Raw genomic sequence first — 15,757 nt, 5'->3', positions numbered from 1 at the left:
TCTGACTTCCAGCCCCTTGCTCTATTCACTACGTTGTGTGACTTCAGGCAAGTAGCATGGCTAAGTGGAAAGAGCTTGGGCTTCGGAGTCAGAGGTCATGGGTTCGACTCCTGGCTCTGCCACTTGTCAGCTGTGTGACTGTGGATAAGTCACTTAACTTCTCTGTGCCTCAGTTACCTCATCTGTAAAATGGGGGATTAACTGTGAGCCTCACGCGGGACAACCTGATGACCCTGTATCTACTCCAGTGCTTAGAACAGTGCTCAGCACATAGTAAGCCCTTAACAAATACCAACATTATTATTATTATTATTATTAGCTTCGCTTCTCTGTGCCTCAGTTACTGCATCTGTGAAATGGGGATCGAGACTATGAACCCCAAATGGGACAGGAACCGTGTCCAACTCGATTTGCTTATATCCACCCCAGTGCTTAGTACAGTGTCTGGCACATGGTACACACTTAATAACTATCATCATCATCATTGGTCACAAGACGACCCTATCTCCAATGGTCTCAGGGCAGCCCCTGCCTCAGGGGTCCCAGAACGGCCCGTATCCAGTGGGCGAACAGGCCAGGACAGCGCAGCGGGGCGCTGAGCTCCTCTCCACGCTTTCCTCCTCCTGCTCCAAGAACCCCAGCCCGGGCCACAGGCTCCCGCCACCACCCACCTCCCTCCTTATCAGCAGGGCGAGGAGAGCAGCCCCTCCGGCTTCTCTGGTTTGTGTAACGAGGCGTCTTCCTCCTCACGTGTTGTTCTTGGCTGGGGATCAGAAGGCCGTTCGTTCCATCTCTCCGTCTCACCGCTCCTTTCTGTCTCTGACTCTCAGCATCTCTGTCCCGCCCCGCGCTCCTGTCTCCTTCCCGACTCCATCTCGGTTCCTTCGGCGCCTTCCGATCTCTCACCCACGTTTCTCTTCCACATCTCTGCCTCCCCGTCACCGTGTCTCTTGCTCTCTCTGGGTGGTGGGCCGGGTCTCTTTCTCCCGCTCATTAACCCCCGTGGACTCCTGCCGGAGGAGGGCTCCCTGGGAGTGGCGGAGACACTGCCGCAGGGTTTGACAAGATGAGAATTTCTTCCTGCCAGTGGCATATTTTCGAGGTCTCTTTTTGACATAGGCAGAGTCCAGACCTACCCCCAGCTAGAGCGGGAGCTGCCTGTCCTCCAGCTCATGTGGGCTGGGAATGTGTCTGTCATACTCTCCCAAGCTCTTAGTACAGTGCTCTGCACTCAGTAACTGCTGAATAAATACAGTTGAATGAATGAATGAATAAAGAGTGGCCAGCTGGCTCTGGGAGGATAATAGTTGTTGAGCACTTACTAGGTGTCAGGCACTGTATTAAGCGCTAGGGTGGATACCAGCAAATCAGGTTGGACACAGCCCCTGTGGCTCGGTGGAAAGGGCACGGGCTTGGGAGTCAGGGGTCATAGGTTCGAATCCCGGCTCTGCTGTGTGACTGTGGGCAAGTCACTTAACTTCTCTGTGCCTCACTTACCTCATCTGTAAAATGGGGATTAAGACTGTGAGCCTCACGTGAGACAATCTGATTACCCTGTATCTACCGCAGTGCTTAGAACAGTGCTCTGCACATAGTAAGCGATTCACAAATACCAACATTATTATTATGAGGCTCACAGTCTCAATCCTCATTTTACAGATGATGTAACTGAGGCCCAGAGAGGTTAAGTTCATTCAGTAGTAGTATTTATTGAGCACTTACTATGTGCAGAGCACTGTACTAAGCACTTGGAATGTACAAATCGGCAACAGATTAAGTGATTTGCCCACACAGCAGGCAAATGGTGGAGCTGGGATTAGAACCCATGACCTTCTGACTCCCAGGCCCGTGCTCTATACACTACGCCATGCTGCTTCTTCTGAGTCCACCCCCTGGCAGTCTCAGGGGCGAGCCTAGGGACTGAACAGCATTGGAAAACCCAGGGCTGGACTGGACTGGCCCTAGGGCCGAGCCACTGGGAGATGGGCTCAGGGCCACTGGGCAAGAGTTGGAGAAGCCCACAGGCCAGCTGCAGCTTGTACCTCCCCAGAGGGCACTCCCTGAACCAGGACTCTTCCCCACCCCTTGGCCTCCAGACCAACAGTTCCTCCCTCCCAACAGGGGCTGCTTAAAGGAAAATTGCACGATTGACTCTAGAGCTGCTTGGGAACTCACATGGGACTGTCAACATGAAATAAACCAATTATTCCTCTTTCAGAAATCTAACAAGTGAGATAAAGCTGGCCCATCCAAGAAAGCACTCTGTCCCTTCTATCCTCCCACAGATATATTTTTTCTGGAGCTACTGCAGTGGCCTTCACTGGAAATGTGGTCGATCCAATCAGGTTTTAAGAAGGCTCGGCCCCCAGGGCTTGGGTAGGGCTAGTGGATAATAATAATGTTGGTATTTGTTAAGCGCTTACTATGTGCCAAGCACTGTTCTAAGTGCTGGGCTAAATACAGGGTAATCAGGTTGTCCCACGTGAGGCTCACAGTCTTAATCCCCATTTTACAGATGAGGGAACTGAGGCACAGAAAAGTTAAGTGACTTGCCCACAGTCAAAGTGGCAGAGCCAGGATTCAAACCCATGACCTCTGACTCCCATACCCGTGCTCTTTCCACTGAGCCACACTGCTTCTCCAGCATGGATAGAGCACAGGCCTTGGAGTCAGAAGGTCACGGGATCTAATCCCAGCTCCACCACTTGTCTATGTGACCTTGGGTAAGTTACTTCACTTCTCTGGGCCTCAGTTACCTCATCTATAAAATGGGGATCGAGACTGTGATCTCCACATGGGCCAGATACTATGTCCTACCCTATTTGCTTGTATCCACACCAGATACAGAGTAAGCACTTAACAAATTCCAAAATAATAATAATTATTATTATCATCATCATCATGTGACCTAGCAGAACGAGCACAGGTCTGGGAGTTAGGGGATGTGGATCCTAATCCCGGTTATAATCCCGGTTCTGCCACTTACCTGCTGTATGGCCTTGGACAAGTCATTTAACTACTACTTGTCTCAATTCTCTCATTTGGGAAATGGGGATTTGATACTTGTTCTCCTTCCCCCTTAGGCTATAAGCATCTGTGGGAGAGAGACTGTGACTAACCCAAGTACCTTGTGTCTACCCCAACCTTTAGTATAAGGATTGGCACCCTGTAAATGCTTAACAAAAAGCACAATTATTACGATTATTGTCAGGCCAGGCTGGCCCTTCCTATCAGTGTAAGCTCGTGTAGACAGGAAAAGTGCCTGTTTATTGTTATATTGTATTCTCCCAAGCTCTTAATACAGTACTCTGCACACAGTAAACACTCAGTAAATACGATTGAATGAATGAATCAATCAATAATAATAATAATGATGATGATGGTATTTGTTAAGAGCTTACTTGTGTCAGCATTGTTCTAAGCACTGGGGTAGATACAAGCATATCAAGTTAGACACAGCGCTTACTGCGTGCAAAGCACTGAATAATGTGCTTAGGCAAGAACAATACAAGAGAGTTGGTAGATACGTTCCCTGCCCATAAAGAGCTTTCAGTCTAGAGAGGGAGATGGGCATTAATATAAATAATAATTTATAACATATAATGTATGGATACGCATGGCTCAGTGGAAAGAACCCAGGCTTGGGAGTCAGAGGTCATGGGTTTGAATACCAGCTACACCACTTGTCAGCTGTGTGACTGTGGGCAAGTCACTTAACTTCTCTGTGCCTCAGTTACCTCATCTGTAAAATGGGGATTAAGACTGTGAGCCCCACGTGGCTCATCTGATAACCTTGTATCTATCCCAGTGCTTGGAACAGTGCTTGGCACAGAGTAAGTGCTTAACAAATACCATCATTATTATTATTATTACACTGTGCTGTAAGCTCCATGTGGGTAGGGAACATATTTACCAATTCTATTATATTGTACTCTCCCAAACATTTAATAATGTTGGTATTTGTTAAGCGCTTACTATGTGCCGAGCACTGTTCTAAGCGCTGGGGTAGACATAGGGGAATCAGGTTGTCCCACATGGGGCTCACAGTCTTAATCCCCATTTTACAGATGAGGTAACTGAGGCCCAGAGAAGTTAAGTGACTTGCCCACAGTCACACAGCTGACAAGTGGCCGAGCCGGGATTCGAACTCATGACCTCTGACTCCAAAGCCCGTGCTCTTTCCACTGAGCCACGCTGCTTCTCTACATTTAACGTTAGTGCTCTGCACAGAGCACTTCGTGTTATGAGAAGCAGCATGGCATGGTGCATAGAGCCCAGGCCTGTGAGTCAGAAGGTTATGGGTTCTAATCCTAGGTCTGCCACTTGGCTGCCGGGTGACCTTGGGCAAGTCACTTTACTTCTCTCAGCCTCGGTTACCTCATCTGTTAAGCAGTGATTGAGTCTCTAAGCCTAACTTGGGACAGGGGCAGTGTCCAACCCCATTTCCTTGTATCTACCCCAGCATCTAGTACAGTACCTGAACATAGCATTTAACGAACACCATAATTATTATTATTATTAAAAAAGTAAGTGCTCAATAAATACCACTGATTGATTGATTGATCACAACTATCCAGGCCCAGGGCATGGAGTACTGAGCCACTGAGCCTAAAGGGTGGGCAAGCTCAAAATTCAAGAGGAGACCTTTTCATCCTGTTGTGAGCTTTGTCCTTCCTTAGAGGGCCATTGGGGACTTTGCAGAGAGAGTTGAGAGAAAGGCAGAAACAGAGAGAGAGAAACACAGAGACAGACACATAAAGGCAACATAGTCTGGTGGTAAGACCCAGGCCTAGAAGTCAGAAGACCTGGATTCTAATCTGGGCTCCACTGTTTACTTGTGGGTGACCTTGGCAAATCACGTCACTTCTCTGTGCCTCAGTTCCCTCATCTGCAAAATGGGGATTCAATTCCTGTTCTCCCTCCTACTTAGACTGTAAGCCTCATGTGGGACCTGATTATCTTGTTTCTACCCCAGTGCTCCCATCTCAGGGTCACACCTGGAGAGTTTCCAGTCCTCTACCAGTCTTGACTATGGGAGGAAGAGTCAAGCAGAGGCCTACCCATTCCAATCCTAGCTCGGGCAGCGGCTAGCGAGTGGAAGGCAATCTGCTACAAGTCAAAATTCACATGTGCTGGGCAGCAGAGGCATGGGAGATAGTCAGGGGTGTATACTCAAGTTTACTGTATGGAAGGCAGCAATGGTAAGCCACTTCTGTATTTTTACCAAGAAAACTCTATGGATCCACTACCAGAACGATTGTAGATGGAGGTGGGGTGTTCTGGAAGAGATGTGTCCATGGCGTCGCTGTTGGTCGGAGACGACTCGACAGCAAAAGACAAGACAAGACCCCAGTGCTTAGTAGAGTTCTTGACACATAGTAAGTGCTTAACAAATAGCACAATTATTAATATTAATATTATTATACTAAAATCACAACTCCTCCAAGAGGCCTTCCCTAACTAAGCCCTCTCACTTCCTCCGTTTTCCCTCTTTTCTGTATCACCTGTGCACTTGGGTCTGTCAGAGTGGCTTAGTGGAAAGAGCCCGGGCTTGGGAATCAGAGGTCGTGGGTTCTAATCCCGGCTCCCTCACATGTCAGCTGTGTGACTTTGGGCAAGTCACTTCATTTCTCTGGGCCTCGGTTCCCTCATCTGTAAAATGGGGATGAAGACTGTGAGCCCCACGTGGGACAACCTGATCACCTTGTTATCTAACAGTGCTTGGCACATAGTAAGCGCTTAACAAATACCAACATTATTATTGAAGTCTTTGTAGCCCCCCCAGCCCCAAAGCACTTATGTATATATTCAGTCATTTATTTGATTATATTTATTGAGCACTTACTGTGTGAAGAGCACTGTAGTAAGCGCTTGGGAGAGTAGAATATAATGTATCTTTATATTCTGCCACTTCCCAATTCCGCAATTTATTTCAATGTCTGTCTCCCTCTCTAATCCATAAACTCCTGTGGCAAGGGATCGTGTCTACCAACACTTTCGTATTCTACTCTCCCAAGCGGTTAGTACAGTGCCCTGCACACGTGAGCTCTCAATACCACGATTCACAGATATGTGAAGAGGCTGTGAAGATAGTGAGAAACAAAGAAAGAGCCAGAAACCCAAGGGGAGGCAGAGAAACAACTAGAGACAAAGAGACAGAGAGAAGAGAGGCCAGGGTGCCTGTGCTAAATTGTTAGAGGTGGAGGGGGAGATCTCTTCAGAGATAACTCAGCAGAGCCCCTCAGCCCAGTGTGGGACTGCAGCTGTATAAATACAGGGGCCGAGGGTTCGGGGGGTGGGGGGGCTAAGCAGCCACCGAGGGGTCAGCGACACCGGAGAAGGCTTTGCTGTCATTAGCTAATTGAGCTCCAGATGTTAAGAAAAGGTTACGTCCTCCTCCGAAGAGTTTTTCTTTTAAAACTCTTGACACAGATTCCTGGTCATAATGGCATCGCTCCCCTCCACCATCCCTCCCCACCACCGCTCCCCCCGCCCAGCCCCCTCACCTCCCTGTCCCTGGCCTAAACACCCCCTCCCAACCTCCTTATGGCCCCTGGCAGCCCCCACCCCTACCCGGCCGCTTGACTGTACCCTCCCAGGCTCAGACTCCTTGAACCCGACTCTTCCCTAAGCCCCAAGCCCGAAGCTGCCGCTGTCTGCGTCTCGCTCCCTGTAACCGATCGGGCCCGACTGGGACCCGCTGCCGCCAAAGAGAGGAGCTGGGAGACCACCGACCATGAAGGCCCGGACCACTCCCCTGTCCCGAGACAGCCGGGTCGGCAGCCAGGGTGGACTCCAGGGAAAGGAGGCCGGGGAGCGCAGCTTAAATCCCCTCTTCGGGTTCAGATCAAAGCAGAATTATCCAAGTCAACATCGCTGGCTGTGGGCTCCGTTTCCCTGGCCTAGCTCCGGGCACACAGGTGTCTTGAGATTGGGACATGAGCTCCCTGCCCAAGAGGGAACGGGCACTTGGCAGCCTCAGAACCCACAGTCCATTCCCAGGCACCTCCGGGCCCTCTCACCCACTGCAGTCAACCAACAGTAATAACACTCCCTTCTGCGTCACCCTGACTCGCTCCCTTGGTTCTTCCCCGCTCCCAGCCCCACGGCACTTACGTACACAGCTGTCATTTATTTATTTGTATTGATGTCTGCCTCCCCCGCTCTAGACTGTAAGCTCATTGTGGGCAGGAAATGTGGCTGTTTATTGTTATATCGTGCTCTTCCAAGCACTTACTACAGTGTTCTGCACACAGTAAGCGCTCTATAAATATGATTGAATGAATGAACTGTTAAGCACTTACTATGTGCCTTAATGAAGGCACATCTCCTCCAAGAGGCCTTCCCTGCCTAAGCCCTCATTTCTCCTTTTTCCACTCCCTTCTGGGTCACCCTGATTTGCTACCTTTATTCACTCCTCCCTGAGTTCCACAGCACTTACGTACATATCCACAATTTATTTATTTCTATTAATGTCTGTCTCCCCCTCCGTACTGTAAGCTCTATGTTTCATTTACTCTCCCAAGCACTTAGTACGGTGCCCTGCACATAGTAAGCGCTCAAAAAATATGACTGATTGATTGATTGCCAAGCACTGTTCTAAGCGCTGGGGTAGATACGAGATCAGGTCCCACATGGGGCTCACTTTGTAAGTAGGAGGGAGAACAGGTATTGAGTCCTCATTTTACAGATGAGGGAACTGAGGACCAGAAAAGTAAAATGGCTTCCCCAAGGTCACGTTTAGACTGTGAGCCCCTTATTGGGCAGCGATTGTCTCTATCTGTTGCCGAATTGTAATAATAATAATAATAATGTTGGCATTTGTTAAGCGCTTACTATGTGCAGAGCACTGTTCTAAGCACTGGGGTAGATACAGGGTAATCAGGTTGTCCCACGTGAGGCTCACAGTTAATCCCCATTTTACAGATGAGGTAACTGAGGCACAGAGAAGTTAAATGACTTGCCCACAGTCACACAGCTGACAAGTGAGGGAGCCGGGATTAGAACCCACGACCTCTGATTCCCAAGCCCGGGCTCTTTCCACTGAGCCATGCATTATACATTCCAAGCACTTAGTACAGTGCTCTGCAAATAGTAAGCGTTCAGTAAAGACTATTGAATGAATGAAAGGCAAATGTCAGAGATGGAATTCGAACCCAGGTCCTCTGATTCCCTTCTTCCATGTTCTTTCCACTGAGGCCAAGCTGCTTCTCAACAGTACTTACTGAGCACCCACTGAGTGAAAAACACAGAACTAAGCACTTGGGAAAGCACACTTACAGCTGTATGATACTCTACTGTACTTGTAGTGTTCTCTGATAGGTGTACTTATTGTACTCTTACCCCAGAATTTGATACAGAGCTTGGCGTAATAATAATAATGTTGGTATTTGTTAAGCGCTTACTATGTGCAGAGCACTGTTCTAAGCGCTGGTACTAAGCTATGAGCAAATGCTACAATCATTATTATTACTGTTATTATAATTGCAACAGAAGCAAGACACACTCCTTGACCTCAAGAAGTTGACACTCTAATAAGGGGATACAGACAAAAATTTTCAACAAACAATGTGAGTAGGAAGAAGAAGCAAATGCAATTGGAGAGACAGGACTTGGGGTATCGGGAATTCATCTGGAAAAGATTGCTGGAGGAGGTGGTGACTGAGGCGGGTTTTGGAGATGGGGAGATCTGGGGTCTGGGAGATCTGAGAAAGGAGGGAGTTCCAGTAAGTGTGGCCGAGTGGCTAGTACACGGGCCTAGGAGTCAGAAAGACCTGGGTTCTAATCCGTCTTCTGCCCTGTGACCTTGGGCAACTCACTTCACTTATCTGTGCCTCAGTTATCTTGTCTGTAAAATGGAGAGCCCCAAGTGGGACGTGGACTGTGTCCACCTGATTAGCTTGTATCTACCTCAACACTTAGTATAGTGCCTGGCACAGTGTAAGTGCATAACAAATACCATTTTAAAAAATACCCAGGCCAAGGGAGGGCCGGGAGGTAGGAGCCCCATTATTCCCCACAGCCACCTGTGTGATAGGATGGGGAGGACACCCCCTTCACAGGAAAGGTTCTGCTTCTCTCTGGGCCCAGGACCTGCATTTACATCTCATCCTTCTGCCCACAAGAAACCAGACTCAGAATCTTGTTCCTAGACTGTAAGCTTGCTGTGGACAGGGAATGGGCCTTCTAATTCTGTCATACTCTCCTAAGGGCTTAGTACAGTGGTCTGCACACAGTATGCACTCTATAATGATTAATAATAATAATTATTCGATTTGTTAAGCACTTACTATGTGCCAGGCACTGTACTAAGTGCTGGGGTGGAAACAAGCAAATCGGGATGGACACAGTCCCTGTCCCATGTGGGGCTCACAGTCTCGATCCCCGTTTTACAGATGAGGTAACTGAGACACAGAGAAATGAAATGATTTACCCCAAGTCACCCAGCAAACAAGTGGTGAGCTGGGATTAAAACTTATGACCTTCTGACTCCCAGGCCAGTTCTCTATCCACTACGCCAATTAATACCATTGATTGATTGATTGATTGCTAAATGCTCTGGGGGTCCAAAGGGATTTTCAGCCAGGTCTCTGAAATTCTTCCCCACTCACAGCTCTCACTGCGCCCCAGAGAAGACCTGGGTCAATGAGCTGGACTCCAACAGCCACAGCTGCTGACCCCTCATTCCTCACCCACCCTTCTCCAGGCGGACTGGCCACCACTGCCTCCTCCTCTTTCCCCTCCCCCCTCATCCTTAGTATGTCTATTGCTGACCCGAGGCAGGAAGGAGCGCACAAAGAGGCCTGGAGGTCACTATCCAAAGGTCGTGGTGACCCCTTGAACACAGCCGGTATTATGACTTCCAGAACCTCTGGGCAGCTAAAGGAGCCCTTTGTCTGCCATGCTGAGATGCAGAGGAGAGGGACTACAAGCTAGCCTTAGTGGTCAGAGGAGTGCAGAACCCAATCCTGGCTCTCCCTTCCCCTGTCCCCACCTTCTCACCCCCCTCTTCCCCCCCACACATACACACATACACTAATTGGACACTGACAGTGGGTAGAGCACGAACCTGGGAGTCAGAAGGACCTGGGTTCTAATCCCAATCTGCCACATATCTGCTGTCTGACTCTGGGCAAGTCACTTCACATCTCAGTGTCTCAGTTCCCTCTTCTGTAAAATAGTCTGAGCCCCATGTGGGACAGGGACTGTGTCCAACCTGATTAACTTGTATCTGCCTTGTATCTATCTTTATTGATGAATTGTACTTTCCAAGTGCTTAGTACAGTGCTTTGCACACAGAAAGTAAGTGCTCAAGAATTATGGTTGAATGAATAATAATAATGTTGCTATTTGTTAAGTGCTTACTATGTGCAGAGCACTGTTCTAAGCGCTGGGGGAGATACAGGGTAATCAGGTTGTCCCACGTGAGGCTCACAGTTAATCCCCATTTTCCAGATGAAGTAAGTGAGGCACAGAGAAGTGAAGTGACTTGCGGTCTACCCCAGCACTTAGAAAAGTGTACTCACTTGGGAGAGTACAATACAACAATAAGTAGTCACATTTCCTGCCCACAACGAGCTTACAGTCTAGAGTAGGGGAGGCAGATGTCAATAAAAATAAATAAAATTACAGATATATACTCAAGTGCTATGGGTCTGGGAGTGGGGGAGAGCAAAGGGAGCGAGTCAGGGTAATGCAGAAGGGAATTGGAGATGAGGGAAAAATGGGACCTAGTCTGGGAAGACCTCATAGGAGATGTGCCTTCAACAAGGTTTTGAAGCAGGGGAGAGTAACTGACTGCTGGATTTGAGAGGTGAGGGCATTCCAGGCCAGAGACAGGATGTGGGCTAGGGGTTGGCAGTGAGACAGGTGAGATCAAGGTACAGGGAGAAGGTTAGCACCAGAAGAGCGAAGTGTGCGGATGCTGGGTAGTAGAAGGAGAGAAGTGAGGTGAGGTAGGAGGGGATAAGGTGGTGGACTGCTTTAAAGCCAATGGTAATGAGTTTTTGTTTGATGCAGAGCTGGATGAGCAACCACTGGAGTTGTTTGAGAACCGGGGTGACATGTCCTGAATGTTTTTGTAGAAAAGGGATTCAGGCAGAAGAGTAAATATGGACTGGCGGGGGGAGAGACAGGAGGCTGGGAGGTCAGCAAAGAGGCTCATTCATTCATTCATTCATTCATTCATTCAGTCAATCATATTTTTTAAGCACTTAACTGTGTGCAGAGCACTGTACTAAGTGCTTGGGAAAGTAAAATAGAACAATAAACGGTGACAATCACTGCCCACAGAGAGCTCACAGTCTAGAAAGGGGGAGCTCACAATCTAGAGGAGGCTGATGTAGAAATCCAAGTGGGATTGGATGAGTGATTGCATTAATGTGGTAGTTTAGATGGAGAGGGAAGGACTGATTTTAGCAATGTTGTGTAGGTGGGACCGACAGGATTTAGTGACAGATTGATTATGTGCATTGAATGACAGAGAGAAATCAAGGATAATGCCAAGGTTATGGGTTTGTGTGACAGAAAGGATGGTGGTGCCATCTACAATGATGGGAAAGTCAAGGGGAGGACAGGGTTTGGGTGGGAAGATAAGGGGCTCTGTTTTGGACATGTTAAATTTGAGGGTACAGGAGGACATCCAAGTGGAGATGTTCATTCATTCATTCATTCAATAGTATTTATTGAGCACTTACTATTCATTCATTCAATAGTATTTATTGAGCACTTACTATGTGCAGAGCACTGTACTAAGCGCTTGGAATCTACAAATCGGTAACAGATAGAGACAGTCCCTACCCTTTGACGGGCTTACTTACTATGTGCAGAGCACTCTACTAAGCGCTAGGAATGTACAATTCAGCCACAGATAGGGACAATTCCTGCCCAATGACAAGCTCACAGTCTAACTGGGTGAGACCGACTGCAGAGCAAAACAGAACAAAACCAAAACAAGACAACATTATCACGATAAATAGAATCAAGAGGATGTGCACCTCATTAACAAAATAGGGTAATAAATAATATTTACAAATGAGCACAGTGCTGAGGGGAGGGGAAGGGAAAAGGGGGAGGAGCAGAGGGTGGAGGGGGAGCAGAGGGAAAAGGGGGGCTCAGTCTGGGAAGGCCTCTTGGAGGAGGTGAGTTCTAAGTAGGGCTTTGAAGAGGGGAAGAGAGTTAGTTTGGCGGACGTGAGGAGGTGGCAGCAGAAAGCAGGAGGAGAATCGAGACTGCAGAGAGAGAGATAAGGGCTGGAGATGTAGATTTGGATATCAACAGCGTAGAGGTGGCAGTTGAAGCATTATGAGCAAATGAGTTCTCCAAGGGAGTGGGTATAGATGAAGAATAGAAGGGGACCCAGAACTGAGGCCTAAGGGACCCCCACAGTCAGCAGGTGGGAGAGGAAGGGGGAACCCGTGGAGACTGAGAATGAATGGCCAGAGAGATAAGAGAACATGGAGAGGATAGAGTCAGTGAAGCCAAGATTGGATAATGTTTCCAGGAGTAGGGGGATAGAGTTAAAGGCAGCTAAGAGGTCGAGGAGGATTAGGATGAAGTAGAGGCCATTGGATTTGGCAAGAAGGAGATTATTGGTGATCTCTGAGATGGTAGCTTCTGCAGAGTAAAGAGGATGGAAGCCAGGTTGGGGGGGTCGAGGAGAGAATCGAAGGAGAGGAATTTGAGGCAGCAGGTATGGCAACTTGCTCAAGGAGTTTGGAGACAAATGGTAGGAGGAAGATGGGGCGATACCTGGAGGGAGCGTGGAGTTAAAGGCGGGATTTTTTTAGGATAGGGGAGACATGGGCATGTTTGAAAGCAGTGGGAAGAATCCATAGGTAGTGAACAGTTGAAGATGGCTGTTAGGGAGGGAAGAAGGGAGAGGGAGAGAGTTTGATAAGGTGCAAAAGAATGGGGTTGGATGTGCAGATGGAGGGGGTGGATTTTGAGAGAAAGCAAGAGATCTCCTCTAGAGAGGCTGCTGGGAAGGATGGGAGAGTTAAAGATAGGGCAGGAGTGGGGAGGAACTGGGAAGGGGCAGGAGGAAATTTTAAGGAGATCACACCTTATAGTGTCAATTTTCTTAATAAAGTAGGTGGTCAAATCATCAGGGGCAAGGGCTGGGAAAGGCAGAAAGAAGGGAGGTTTGAAGAGGGAGTTGGTGAGGGTGATGGGCATGGATGTCAATAAGGGTGCAGAAATAATTTTGCCAGGCAGAGGAGAGGGCAGAGTTAAAGCACAGAAGGATAAATTTGAAGTGGATGAAGTCAGCCTGATACCTAAATTTCCACCAGCAGCGCTCTGCGGCTTGTGCCAAGGAGGTGGACCGTGCAGGTGATCCAGGGCTGTGGGTTAGTGGTGTGAGATCGACAAAGGGATAAGGGAATGAGTGAGTTAAGTTCAGTGGAGAGAGTGGTGTTGAGAACATCCATTTGGTCCTCAAGGGAAAGTAGTTGGGGTATGGAGTCTAAGTGGAGCTTGACAACTTGAGAAAATTGAATGCGGGTCAAAAAAATGGAGATTTCCATGGAGGAAGAGTAAAGATTTACGGGAAGGAGATGTGGTGGAGAGAAGGCAAGTGAAAAGGTTATGGTCAGAGGGGTTTCAGAGTGGGTGAGAATAGAGATAGTACAGTGGCTAAGATGATGAGATAGAGTGTGCCTCCAAGTTGTTGAGTGGGTGAGGTGGGGTGGAGCAGGACAACAGTAGAGTTGAGGGGCAATAGAAAGTAGGAAGCGGAAGGATCATCAGAAATGTCTAGAGAAGTAGCACAGGCTTGGGAGTCAGAGCTTGTGGGTTCTAATTCCAGCTCTGTCATTTATCAGCTGTGTGACTTAGGGCAAGTCACTTCACTTCTCTGTGCCTCGGTTCCCTTATCTATAAAATGGGGATTAAGACTGTGAGCCCCCCGTGGGACAACCTGATCACCTTGTATCTACCCCAGAGCTTAGAACAGTGGTTGGGACATAGTGAGCACTTAACAAATACCATCATTATTATTATTACTATCTGTATGGATATTGAAGCCCCCAATGATCAGTGTAGGTATGGAGGAGAGAAGGAATATGAGACAGGGATCAAAATGATTAAAGAAGTTGGAGGTGAAGCCTGAGGGGCGATAGATGAACCTGAAGTGGGTAATAGAGACAGATGGTATGGACTTCAAAGGAAGGGAAAGAAAGGGATTGGGGGAGTAGAATGGTGAGAAAGTGGCATTGGGGTGTGAGAAGGAAGCCAACTCCTCCTCCTTTCCCAGTGAATCTGGGGGATGGAAGAAGATGAGGCCCCTTTTGGAAAGAGCCTGTTGTCTGGGGAGAGCCAGGTTTCAGTGATGTCATGGAGGAGTTGTGATTGGGTTAGAAAGAAGTCAAGGATGAAGGGAGACTTCCCCATAATGGAGTGGGAGTTCCGCATGCCACACTTGGCTGAGACTGTGTGGGGAGTGTTCAGGGGGAAGGGATGGCACGAGGCGTAGAAAGGGTTTGGATGGGAGTTAGTTGCCAGGGTCTGGTCTGGGTGGAGGGGGACAAGGGGTGGCTCTGGGATGGGAGGACAGGAATGGGGCAGGGAGGAGGAGTAGGGACAGTACAAGGGGTGGTAAGGGGTTGGATGCCAGAGGGGAGGACTGGGGTGGGCTAACTGGAGGTGGGGGTGGGAATTGAAAGGTCTTGGTAGGGCCAGTGAAGTTTCAGCTTTGTAGTTGAGGTAAAAGATAGCAATAATACTTAATCTGGAAATACCCTGAGGAGATGATAGAATTGTCCTTGAGTCCTTGAGGGTGAAGAGGCCAGTGTTTGGGAGAACCCTGAGGAGATGGTTGAATCATCTTCATTCCACCTCTCCCCTCATGACCACTACCATAACAGCACTTCTGTATCATTAAAGCATTTTGGTATCAGACACTCCCCACTCCAAGCACTTAATTACATATTAAGTGGTTAACAAATACCAACATTATTATTACATTCATTCAATCTTACTTATTGAGCACTTGCTCTGTGCAGAGCACATATCTATGTACTCTATTGCTCCTCCCCACCTGTAATTTATTTTATTTTCTGTCTCTCTCTGCTACACTGTTGTCTCCTTGAAGACAAGGATGTCTACTAATTCTATCTTGCTCAATCAATCAATTAATCACGCTTGCCTAGAGGAAAAAGCACAGGCCTGGGAGTCAGAGGACCTAAATTCTAATCTCAGCTCTGCCACTTGTCTGCTGTGTGATCTTGGGCAAGTCACTTGCCTTCTCTGTGCCTCAGTTTCCACCTCTGTAAAACAGGGATTCAGTACCTGTTCTCTCTCCTATCTGGACTGTCCAATCTGCTTATCTTGTATCTATCCCAGTCCTTAGTACGGTGCTTGGCACATAATAAGGGCTTAATAAATACCATCATTATCTTTACTGTGTTCTTACCAAACATTAGGAAACGTACAATTCACTAGGAGAAGCAGAGTGGCTTGGTGGATAAAAAGGTCACAGGCCTAGGAGTCAGAGGACATGGGTTCTAATCCCAGGTCCATCACCTGCTGTGTGACCTTGGACAAGTCACTTAACTTTTCTGCCACTCAGTTACTTCTTCTGTAAAATAGTGATTAAGACTGTGAGCACCTTGTGCCACAACTTGTTTACCTTGTATCTACCCCAGCACTTAGAACAGTGCTTGGCACATAGCAAGTGCTTAAAAAATACCATTATTATTATTATTATTCTGTGGGACAGGGACTGTGTCCAACCTATCTTGTATCTATCCCAGCGCTT

The 15,757-nt window shown here is 47.9% G+C and overlaps 1 non-coding gene across 1 annotated transcript; it reads left to right on the top strand.

Moving 5' to 3' along the window:
* The first annotated feature begins 4,979 nt into the window (after positions 1 to 4,979).
* Positions 4,980 to 5,117, top strand: LOC114817531. Its single transcript, XR_003765398.1, has one exon. It is a non-coding gene; the product is annotated as a small nucleolar RNA SNORA7 (small nucleolar RNA).
* Positions 5,118 to 15,757: the final 10,640 nt, after the last annotated feature.

The sequence above is a fragment of the Ornithorhynchus anatinus genome, chromosome 1 (assembly GCF_004115215.2).
Source record: "Ornithorhynchus anatinus isolate Pmale09 chromosome 1, mOrnAna1.pri.v4, whole genome shotgun sequence".
In the NCBI taxonomy this organism is placed as follows: Eukaryota; Metazoa; Chordata; class Mammalia; order Monotremata; family Ornithorhynchidae; genus Ornithorhynchus; species Ornithorhynchus anatinus.
Note: the sequence above shows the minus strand (reverse complement) of the source record. Positions and strands in the feature narration are given on the sequence as shown.